Genomic DNA, 10,598 nt, shown 5'->3' on the forward strand with positions numbered 1-10,598 from the left:
TGGAATATGTCAATTGTGTTGTAATGATATGCTTCTTCTAAGTATGTTGTTATTAAATAAATCATTTTTAAAAATTAAAAAAAAAAAAAAGTTTTCATCCATCAGTAGAAATCCTAAATGTCAAAGCAATGGAATCCTGACTGACAGAAGGCCCCGAGACTGCTCTATTTGTTCATCTGAGGTGCTGAGGAGAATGAGAGAAAACATGGCCCTTTCCTAGACTCAGGAGTGCCAACTAAGTCCTTGATATTACCACACTGAAAATCAAGCTTCAAGGTCTTCCAAAGGCAATATTCAAGTACATAGGAGAGATAACTTTGTTATCTCTTAACAGAGATAACATTAAGGACATCTAAAATTCCACAGGGAAACATATTTTATATGCTTATTTTAAAAGATGTGTGTGTGGATAAGGACACTGGCTGCTCTTGCAGAGGACCTGGGTTTGATTCCCAGCACCCACATGGTAGCTAACAACTATCCTAACTCCAGTTCTAAGGGCTCCAATGCCCTCTTCTGACCTCCATAGGTATTGCACAACATGGGTGCACTTACATACATGCAAGCAATACTCTCAAATACATAATATTAAAAAAAAAAGATGTATGTGAGCCGGGCATGGTAGTGCACCCCTTAATCCCAGCACTGGGGAGGCAGAGGTTTGCATTTCTCTGTGAGATCGAGGCCAGCCTGGTCTACAGAGCAAGTTACAGGCCAGATGGGGCTACATGGAAACCCTGTTCCAAAAAACAAAACAACAAAAAGGTGTGTGTGTGTGTGTGTGTGTGTGTGTGTGTGTGTGTGTGCGCAGTTTAAATGGAGTTATGCCACACAGGGTGATAATGCTTTACTCCAGACCCATAGACTGTAACAAAAACTCCAGTGCCCAGGCATGGAAACCTCCCTTTGAGTTGTTGCTCAGAGGAGTCCAAGAGACACCCAAAACAATATTGGCTATTGCCATTGCCCTTGGTGTGCCTTCTAGAACTTGAAAGTAAGACCTTATTGCTGAAGACACCACACACTTCAGACACAGGACTTGAAGGAATCAAGCTGGAACTGACCTGGAAGCCCCCTTCCTGAGAACTGACTCATTGTATCAGAAGGTGCTGTGCAAGCTGCCAAGGGAGGAAACAGATCAATAGTCCTACATAGCTGTAAAGCCTGCTAACCACAACAAGAACCAGTCCAACAAGGTATCCCTAATGTGCAATAGTGGCACTTTTACCTTGGGGGTAACTAACAGTTGTCTAATTGGACTTAAGCCTTGCTCAAGAGGAGGGAATTCATGCCTGGTATTGTAAATTTAGCCAACTACCTGTGACTGGAGAGGGCAGAGAACTTACTACTGCCATTTTCCTAAATTAATATAATTTCTAGACACTTATCCTTATATCCACAGATAAGTGTAGCTCTCACCTCTCATCAAAGAAACATCTTTTTGCAGCAGATGGAAACTATTACAGAGATCCGCAACTGGTCAAAATAAGACCAGAGAATAAGTGACCATAGGGTGCCCAGCCCCAGTTTATACATCTACAATGCAACCCTTACCTAAGGCTTAGGAAACATTGTGGAAGAGGGGACAGAAAGATTTTAAGAGCCAGAGGACCAGGATGCCTTCTGCTAGATGACTTCTAGACATGACAGGGAAGTTGCACCCATGAAATCTCTACAACATGGTTGCCTAAGCAAGACCTGCATAATGACAACACCAGTTAACATACCAACATGGATGGGGGAAATTTTACAAGGTCCCACCTCTAGATGAAGAGTTGCAGGCAATCAATGGGTGTGAGGGTAGAATCAGTTTTCTCCAGGAACGAGCTCCCTGATAGGTTATCCAGTCCCAAGTGGTCAACCCTAAACACTAACATATAAGCAATACTAAACGGATTCACATATACATATATTTGTATATGCGTAACAATAATAAAGAGGTCATGAATTTGAGCGGGAGGGGGGAATGGGAGGAGTTCAAGGGGGTGAAGGAGGGGCAGAAATAATATAAACACAGTACTCATATGAAATTCACAAACATTTTTTTAAAGTTAAATAAAACCCAAATATTTGTTCTAGCCATACCCCTCTGCAAGCTGGACTGTAAGGAGGCAATACATAGCATGTTTCAATAAGTACAATTCTTCTCTTAACAAAATTGCATGCACAGGGGCTGGAGAGATGGCTCAGTGGTTAAGAACACTGGTTGTTCTTACTGAAGACCCAAGTTTGAATCCCAGCACCCACATGGCAGCTAACAACCATCCTAACTCCAGTTCTAGGGGATCCGATGGCCTCTTCTGACCTCCTCAGGCATTGCACGACACGGGTGCACTTACCTACATTAGGCAATACACACATACACATAAAATAAAAATAAAAAATTTTTTAAAGTTTTAAAAAATTTGCATGCATAAAGACACAAAGGTCTTTGTAAGATCTGTGCAATCCTACATTCCATAACAACAGGGCAGTGGTTAGGTGCTATAGCCTGTCCACCATCTTTCAAAACCTAATTCTAGGGCTGTGGCTATAGCTTAGTGATACAAGTGCTTACCTATAGCAGGTACTGAAGCTCAGTGTTCAATTCAACCCTCAGCACCATGAAATGAAATCAAACAGAAGTTAATTCTAAGTTATACTGACTGAACTTTGGCAAATATCTCTGTTTCTTAAATCAAAGGGATTCTTAAGTACTGGAAATATAGCTCAGTGGTAGACCACTCACCTAATAGGCCTAAGATCCTCAATTTGATCCCCGGTATAACGCGCGCGCGCGCGCACACACACACACACACACACACACACACACACACACACACACACCATGAAATAAAATAGAGACAATTATACCACCTTTGTTTTAGGAGTCAATACATAACAACTCTAAATACTGAGAACAAATCCTGCCCCCTACTGAGAACTTGATATATTTGTTAAAAAAAAAAAAAATTTTTTTTAACTGTTCTCGATTGCTACTTATAACTTCCCAGTCAAACTCGACTTCAAGGGAGCATACTTCTCAGTCTTACTAATCCACCATAGGGGATATATTTTCCAAATGTGTAAGTATATCGAGTGACATTCTCCTAGAGCCACTAATTTCACCAAAATAATACTCCCAGTCACTATTAAGTTTGCTAGACCAACTAGGGTGGATCTAACAGTATGGTCAAGCAACTTACAGAGAAAATGCAACTCACAGAAGGCAGTACCAGCTGTGTTAACATATATGGAGTCTCCTACAGAAAAAAGCGAACTTGGTGAGAAATAATTCAGTTTTTGTGGCAATATTTTTATTTTAATTAAAAATGCACCGTCTGTGTGAATAAATGGGACCTGAGCTGGCAAATGTGTTTTCTACACATCAAGACATATACTTCATATGCCTCCCTGTGATGGAAATCCTTTAAAAAAAAAAAAATTCTTTTTATGTGTTTTGTGTGCACGTATGTAAGTTCACTATGCAATGCCTGCAGAGATCAGAAGAGGGTGTCGGATCCCTTGGAACTGGAATTGTTAGGATGGCTGTTAGCTGCCAGGTGGGTGCCGGGAACTGAATCTGAGTCCTCTGCAAGAGCAGCCAGTGCTCTTAACCACTAAGCCATGTCTGCAGCCCCCAAAATGCTAATTTTTTTTTTTTCTGTTTTACAACTGTAAGTAGAGGCTCACCTGAGGAAGTTGCTCAAGGTCACCTAGTGATGAATATGGACATCATCACTGTCTGCCTGACAAAGCCTAGCAGGGTTTACCCTGGGCATGGCCCTACACATTGAGAGCCAAGAACCCATAGACACAGTCTTAAGCCAAAGTCTGTCTCCCTAAGCCTCTCACACCTCTGAAGCTAGTGACCAGATGACGGCACGCTCAGCAGTTAAGAGCACTGGTTGCTCTTGCAGAGGACTTGGGTTCCACATGGCTGCTCACAACAGTCTGTTACTCCAGTTCCAGAGGATCTAATGCCCTCTTCTGGCCTCTGCAGGCACTGCATGCATGAGTACACTTACATGTATGTAAGTGAAACACCCATACATATAAAATAAAAATAAATAAATAAATAAATAAATAAATAAATAAATAAATAAATTCAAAACAAAAAAAGGCTTGGCAAGAGGAAAACCCACAAGCACATACCTTGATGTCCCATACACACATTAATTCTGCTTCTTGTTCCTTTAAACTTTGCTTTGACTCACTAGTCACAGGCAATTACTTAGCTGAACTGAACTGGACATCTGCAAGGGGCTGGATGTCACACCCCTCATATCCCAGCATGCCTTGCAAAGTCATAGAGATAAATTAACTGGTATTAGGAACACCAATGGAACCCCAAATTTAAAACAACTCAGCATGAAAGATGTGATATGATTATAAAACTTGAGAATCTTTTTTAATTTTTATTTGTTATTCTTATTTTATGTATATGTGTGTATTGCCTGCATGTAGGTAAGTGCACCTGTGTCTTGCAATGCCTGCAGAGGTCCGAAGAGGCTGTCGGATCCCCTGGGACTGGAGTTACAGACAGTTGTTAGCTGCCATGTGGGTGCTGGGATTCGAACCTGGGTCTTCTGCAAGAACAACCAGTGTTCTTAACTGCTGAACCATCTCTCCAGCCCCCAAAACTTGAGAATCTTTCTAAAAATGTATTATACTTACAATGAAAACTAACCAATAGAAATTCCTTGCACTTTCAATAAATCAACCCAACAATGTCATACTAATGACATAAGCTTTCTGGAAAAGCGACCTATTTGAAATTGATGCACTTATTCTAAGGCTGGAGATAAGTCTGCTATGCATAGTCTCTGAAAACAATGAATGTTATCTTACTGGTACCAAAGACAGAAATGCAGAAGTAAAATTTCTTTTTCAGAGCTGCCTGACAAAATTAGCACTGTTCTATTCTGCTTTATTTCCTCAAAAAATAAGTTTAGCTTCATGACTAATAATAAAAACACAAACAGTATTTTGAGAAAGCTGGAATGTTCTCTTTTCATCAGATAGTCCCTAGTGTATGAGCCAGTACCCTGCTGTGCAGCTCCACCAAGGCTGATCCTCTAGCTGAAAGCTTAGGAGACACAGGAAAGGAGCACAGAAGTTCAATCAAAAAGAAGGGTGGGAGGATATGAGGGACAAAGCAGGTGCTAAGCACAGTTCAAGGCCCTGGGTTTGATCTTTAGTAATGCATTCAAAACAAATAAATAATAGAGAACATTTTCTAATTCTGAACATGGCCTTTTAAGAAAACAGCTAAGCTAAATAGATTTTACTTTTTAAAATGCAAAATAACTGAAAAATAATCCTAGTATATTTAGATACAGCTAGAAGGATATTTAACCAAGAGACAGCAAAAACAGGGTTAGAGAGACGGCTCAGCAGTTACCAATGCATACTGCTATTGCATAGGATCCTGGTTCCACTCCCAGCACGCACATGAGATGGCTCACAACTGCCTGAAACTCTGGACAAAGAGTGGCCTCCATGGGCACTAACACACTTGCACATACAGACCCACACATATGTATAGTTTTAAAGAATAATAAAATCTTTAAAAACAGTGAATACCGGAAACAAACTTAGGATTGGTTCAGAAAACCACAAATGATGTATGAGAATATTTTAGTGACATAAAAGATGCTCATAATTGAATGAGAAGGAAGTTGGAAAATGTAGGTGAAAATTCAGGTTTTTTTTGTAGAGAATAGCTTTCTAGTTGTGTAGCTTTGGGATAGTATATAAGTAACTTTATGTAAGAAAAACTTCTACAAATCATTTTCTCCCCAATACAAAGAAAATTAAAAGTGTCTACCTCACAGGGCTGTCATGGGGATGACAGAGGGTGACTGGTCCACAGTAATCTCAGTACGTTAGGTCTCGGTGTTACATTGCACATGTGTGAAAGACCATGGGAGGATTTAATGTTAAGTGATTGGAGAGGTGGGATAACAGCTGGTTTATTCTACCCAGTCTTCTAAATTTTTCATAAACAACATTACTTTTAATATGAGGAAAACTAGGACATGGGGATAGTCACACACAATAGTGATCCTTTTAAAGATCTACCTTAGGGCTTGTTTATAGCGAATAAATCTTGGCTGAGCTAAATTGGGCCTTCACATTCATTTCAACACATTTTCTTTACCATTATTTAAATCAAACTTGTCAGTACTACTTTATTAGGTAAAGCAAGATGTACCGGCATTTCTCAGCCTCTCAAGAATATATGAGCCCCAATTCAAAAATCATCAGAATGGGAGCTGGTACAATGGCTCAGTTGTTAAGAGCACTGGCTCTTCTTACAGAAGACCCAGGTTCAACTCCCAGTACCCACATGGCAGCTAACAACCATCTGTGACTCCAGTTCCAGGGGACCTGATGCCCTCTCTGTCCTCCTTGGGCACTGCATGACATGGGTACACTTACATACATGCACGTAATGTATTCATACACATAAATAAAATTTCAAAAACCATCAGAATGCCACTAGGTTCCCCATCATGAGTGGAAGGCAGCCTGGTACAGCTCACACATTTCTTGCCCCCTCCCAACTCTCCTTTTTGATTCCTCTTCTCACCCCCTAATCAAAGGCTGGCATTTTGCTCTGCTGGACTGTACATCACAAGGGCAGTAACAGGATCTCCTTCATGTTAGCACCCAGCACAGTGGCTGGTATTTAATAGTTTACTAAATACTCACAAAGGCATGAGCTCAATGACTTATCTGGTAATTCAGAATTCCATTCCATCAGAAGATAAAATAAATTACTCGTTCTTTAGTCCAAAATTCAAAAACTCTTAGGAATTGTTCCAGAAAGAAAAGAAACAAGAAAGAAGAAGGCGGATGTGATAGTGTATACCTGTAAGCCCAGCACATGATGTGGGAGACTAAGACCAGAAGATCTCATTCTCTCTTTCAATCTCACCTCAAATAGCACATTAAAAAAAAAAAGGTTGTCACCTGTATTTCCGTCTATTTTAACAAGTGCAAGATAACGTCCCTTTTTCTGTATAAAGCCCCACAAACCCCTGTGAACACGTCGTAACTTGCTCAGCCAATGTACTACCTTCTGGTCAGCCTGGCTCTCCGAATTGCTGTGCTCACCACCCCCTCTCCACAGCACAGTGTCTGCAGGTATATGGCAAAGGCTTCAGAGCTTTCCAAATATCCCCTAGGCTTTCACCAGGCTTTGGGAAGATAAACCCAAAACAGGGAGAAACAACCCCAGGGTGTCCTGGAGTTTCTCTGCAGGTTCATAGGTCAACCAGCTTGACTTAAAAATGAAACCAACGGAAGCAAATTAAATATTAACTTGTTTAAAATCCTTCACTAGGAGACAACTGTGAAGTAAGACTACCAGTGGACCAAGGAAATGGGCTATAAAAAAAAAAGGGTGTGTGTGTGTGTAACTAGAGAACTTTCTAATCCCTTCTTTTGGCAAATTCCGGTCATGTCACTCTCCACCTTAGCTCAAATGGTGAGAGGAGCCTCTAAGGCACAGGGCGGGAATAACTCCTGCTCAGGTATCCACCCTGCTGTGTTTAGCTTCCTGAAAACATCCCTTCCTACTCCAAGGGACTTGCCTCAGCCTTTCACAAACTAAACCTGGCCCCTCCGGGTTTGCCAGAAGGAAATTAATTGGCTATTACCTCCGCATCTGGAACTTGCTATATTTATAGGTAAACAGTTACAATTTGCTGGAATCTGCTTTTAGAAGAGCCCGTGAGCAGACTTCTGTGCTTTCATCCTCATTGGTAACCTCATTAATCATCATTTAACTTTCATTATTTTCTGAAGGAATCCTAATCTCATTTTCCCGGTTTGGGATGTTTAATGCAACTGAGGACTCAAAGTTAATAGATTTAACTAGGAGTGAAAAGTACGATTCGAAGTCCACGCCGACCCACTGACAAAAAAAGAGCTGAACCTCTTCAAAATTTCAAGCACATGTCAAAATGATTTTAAGCTCATTTTAGAGTAAGCAAGCCTTGAATCTGAGTAATGATGGATTAATGGAGTACAGAAAATAAACTCTTTGCTTTTGAGAGAACGATTATCCAGACCACAGATGGTGACGGGGACGGTCCACTCCCACCTATCTTGTCTCCCTTCCTTACAGGAGCGCAGCTCTGGAGGAGAGGTTCCGTCTGGGCAACCCGAAGCTGGCCTGCTGCTGTCCACCTATCGGGGACAGTCTCTCCTCCACCACCCGAACTTCAGCCCTGACTTCCGCCGTTGCTTCTGCACAATCTATGATTTAACCTGTGTCATTTCAACGTCACCACCGAGAAACAGAAATGGGTAGCAAATGAATGAGCCGGAGGCTGCGGAAAGGACAGTCGCCAGCTGAGCTCCTGCACGCCGGAATCCAGGAGGGATGCCGGGGCGGGGCGGCGGGGGGCGGCTAGCGCCACGTCCCGCCGCCAGCCGCTGCCCCCGCGCACCCCGCAGCCCATCCTCCTCCCCGCTCACCGCTCGCAGCCGGGCTGGAGCTCCGGGGCCTCGCTCGGAAGCGCAGGGTCTGCGGGGAGGGCTCAGGGCCGCCGTGCGGGGGCCGCAGCGCGCGCTAAAAAAAGTCTCCCGGCGGCCGAGTCTGGCCGCGGCGCGCTGCTTTCCGCCGTCCCCGCCCCGCACGGCCGGCGCCCCGCGCTCCTGACATCACTCGGCCGCCCGCCCCCTCAGGCTCGGTGACTCACCCAGAGGCCCGCGGCTGTGCCGGCTGCCCAGGCTCCCGCGGCGCACGACGGAGCTCGACAAACCGGTGCGACTGCTTCAGACCAAGGTCCGCGCCGACCCTCCCCTCGGCCTCGCAGCTGCGGGAAGGAGGGGCCTGGCAGGAGCGCACCCGGCTGCGGCTGAGCGCTCAGCGCGCACCTCCTCGGCCAGCTCCGGGATCTGTCTGGGAAAGTTCTCTGGGTGCCACTCCCAGCAACTTTCAGGGGTGGGGCCAGGAAGGGATAAGCCACCCCCGCACCTCCTCAGGTTTCGGGAACGGCTTCCTGATCGCGGATGGGAGCGGGCTGGGGGCACCCGCGCTGACTCAAAGGGTGGTACCCCGCCCAGGTCAACCGGGTGGGTTTCCAAACATCACAAGACTGCCAGGCTGGGTTAGTCACCAGCCCGCCAGCTGGCACCTTGGGTGAGCTGGAAGGGTGTGTGCCACCCGCTAGGGATTCTAAGTAACCACCTTGTCATGCCCCGTTAGTTGAGCTGCGTTCCAGCAAGGATGAAAGCCCTTAACCAAAATGACCACTGAAAGGGTAACTCGACTTAGACGGCTGCGTTTCTCCTGCTTTAGGGGGCACAAGTGGCCCATGTGAACTTCGCTGATGACCTCAGCAGTTAGGTTGGGGCTGTCGCCTTCTAAAAATGGCCAAGGCTCTGCATTTTCTTGGAGTTGTTTCTACACCTGCTGGCAGTTTTCTGAATCAACTATGGTAGCCTCAGAGGGTCTAATCCAAGGAATTAGCTAATTTTTTGTTGACTCTATTTGGCAGAAATGCTTTATGGCAATGTCGACTTCTCTTCAGAATTTGTGGCCTATTTGTCTAGGATTTGTACTGACCTATGGGTAGTCTCATATAATCAACAAAATAGAATGAAACATTTCTGGGGTCTATTGTGGATATTGTGTGAATAATCATTTGTCTATGATTATCAGACATAATAGTAGTTAAAAAGGACAGGCGAGTGTGGTGGCGCACGCCTTTAATCCCAACACTTGGGAGGCAGAGGCAGGCGGATCTCTGTGAGTTCAAGGCCAGCCTGGTTTACATAGTGAGTTCCAGGCCAGCTGGGGCTACAGGGAGACCCTGTCTCAAAAAGACCAAAAAAAAAAAAAAAAGACAGGCAAGAGAACTTGCAAGCTGACAGCCATAAGGCTATAAGGTGTGTCTGAATACAGAAGTTTAAAGGAAACCACTCCTGAAATTAACCAAATGTTAGACATCACTGTTGCTTAAAATGTACTTGTTTTTAAAGCTACAGAAAGGTAAAGCTCCAGAAAAGAACACCAACAATCGAAATTCATTTTCCTTGGGTTTATTTTTCCTTTTCACGTTTACAAAGTCCAGGCATTTTGCCCAGAAGGCAATAGAAATGGATTGGTTTGCTAGGATGTAGTCAGAGTAAATGGAAATTTGAACCAACAATTTTTGCAGACAGTTACAGATCTAATTCAGAAGCTTGAGTTTCTGATCTGGGTGAAAAGGTCAAGATTCTAATGAGTAGCCTTGTATAGGCAAGTTGGGGTGAAGAGTCCACCTCTTCCTTACTTCGTGACTCAAATATTTGGGCATTAAGGAAATATGTGTAAGTAGAATTTCCTACAGAACTCAAAAAAGTGATATTGTAGGCTTTTTGAACTACCTGTGTGATGGAGTTGTGGTTCCATTGTTGTATGATCCTGCATGGGTTTCTGTGTAGACGGCAGAGGAGCAGATAGCTTTGAATTATGGTCCTATTGTGCTTCAGTTGAAACAAAGTAAAATAAATAATTAGGTCATTTTATCATGCCATTTACCCCAAATAAATGGTGTGTGGGGGAGCAGGTCCCCAATCTTAGCACTTGGGAGGCAGAGGGAGGAGGATCAGGAGTTCAA

The 10,598-nt window shown here is 43.7% G+C and overlaps 1 protein-coding gene across 8 annotated transcripts in view; it reads right to left on the bottom strand.

Annotated features, from left to right (window-relative positions):
• Sgms2 (sphingomyelin synthase 2) overlaps positions 1-9,066 on the bottom strand; it is a 100,691-nt gene extending 91,625 nt beyond the window's left edge. For 5 of the 8 annotated variants that reach the window (XM_029568770.1, XM_008843663.3, XM_029568763.1 and 2 more), the window contains exon 1: positions 8,694-9,066. The gene's annotated coding sequence lies outside the window, so the exon portion shown is untranslated. Of the gene's footprint in view, positions 1-8,469; positions 8,566-8,693 lie in introns of those variants that run through there. The other 3 variants (XM_029568773.1, XM_029568753.1, XM_029568761.1) reach the window with 1 other exon arrangement.
• Between the last annotated feature and the right edge of the window lie 1,532 nt (positions 9,067-10,598).

Source organism: Nannospalax galili, unplaced genomic scaffold (genome assembly GCF_000622305.1).
Source record: "Nannospalax galili isolate Female #2095 unplaced genomic scaffold, S.galili_v1.0 scaffold571, whole genome shotgun sequence".
In the NCBI taxonomy this organism is placed as follows: domain Eukaryota; kingdom Metazoa; phylum Chordata; class Mammalia; order Rodentia; family Spalacidae; genus Nannospalax; species Nannospalax galili.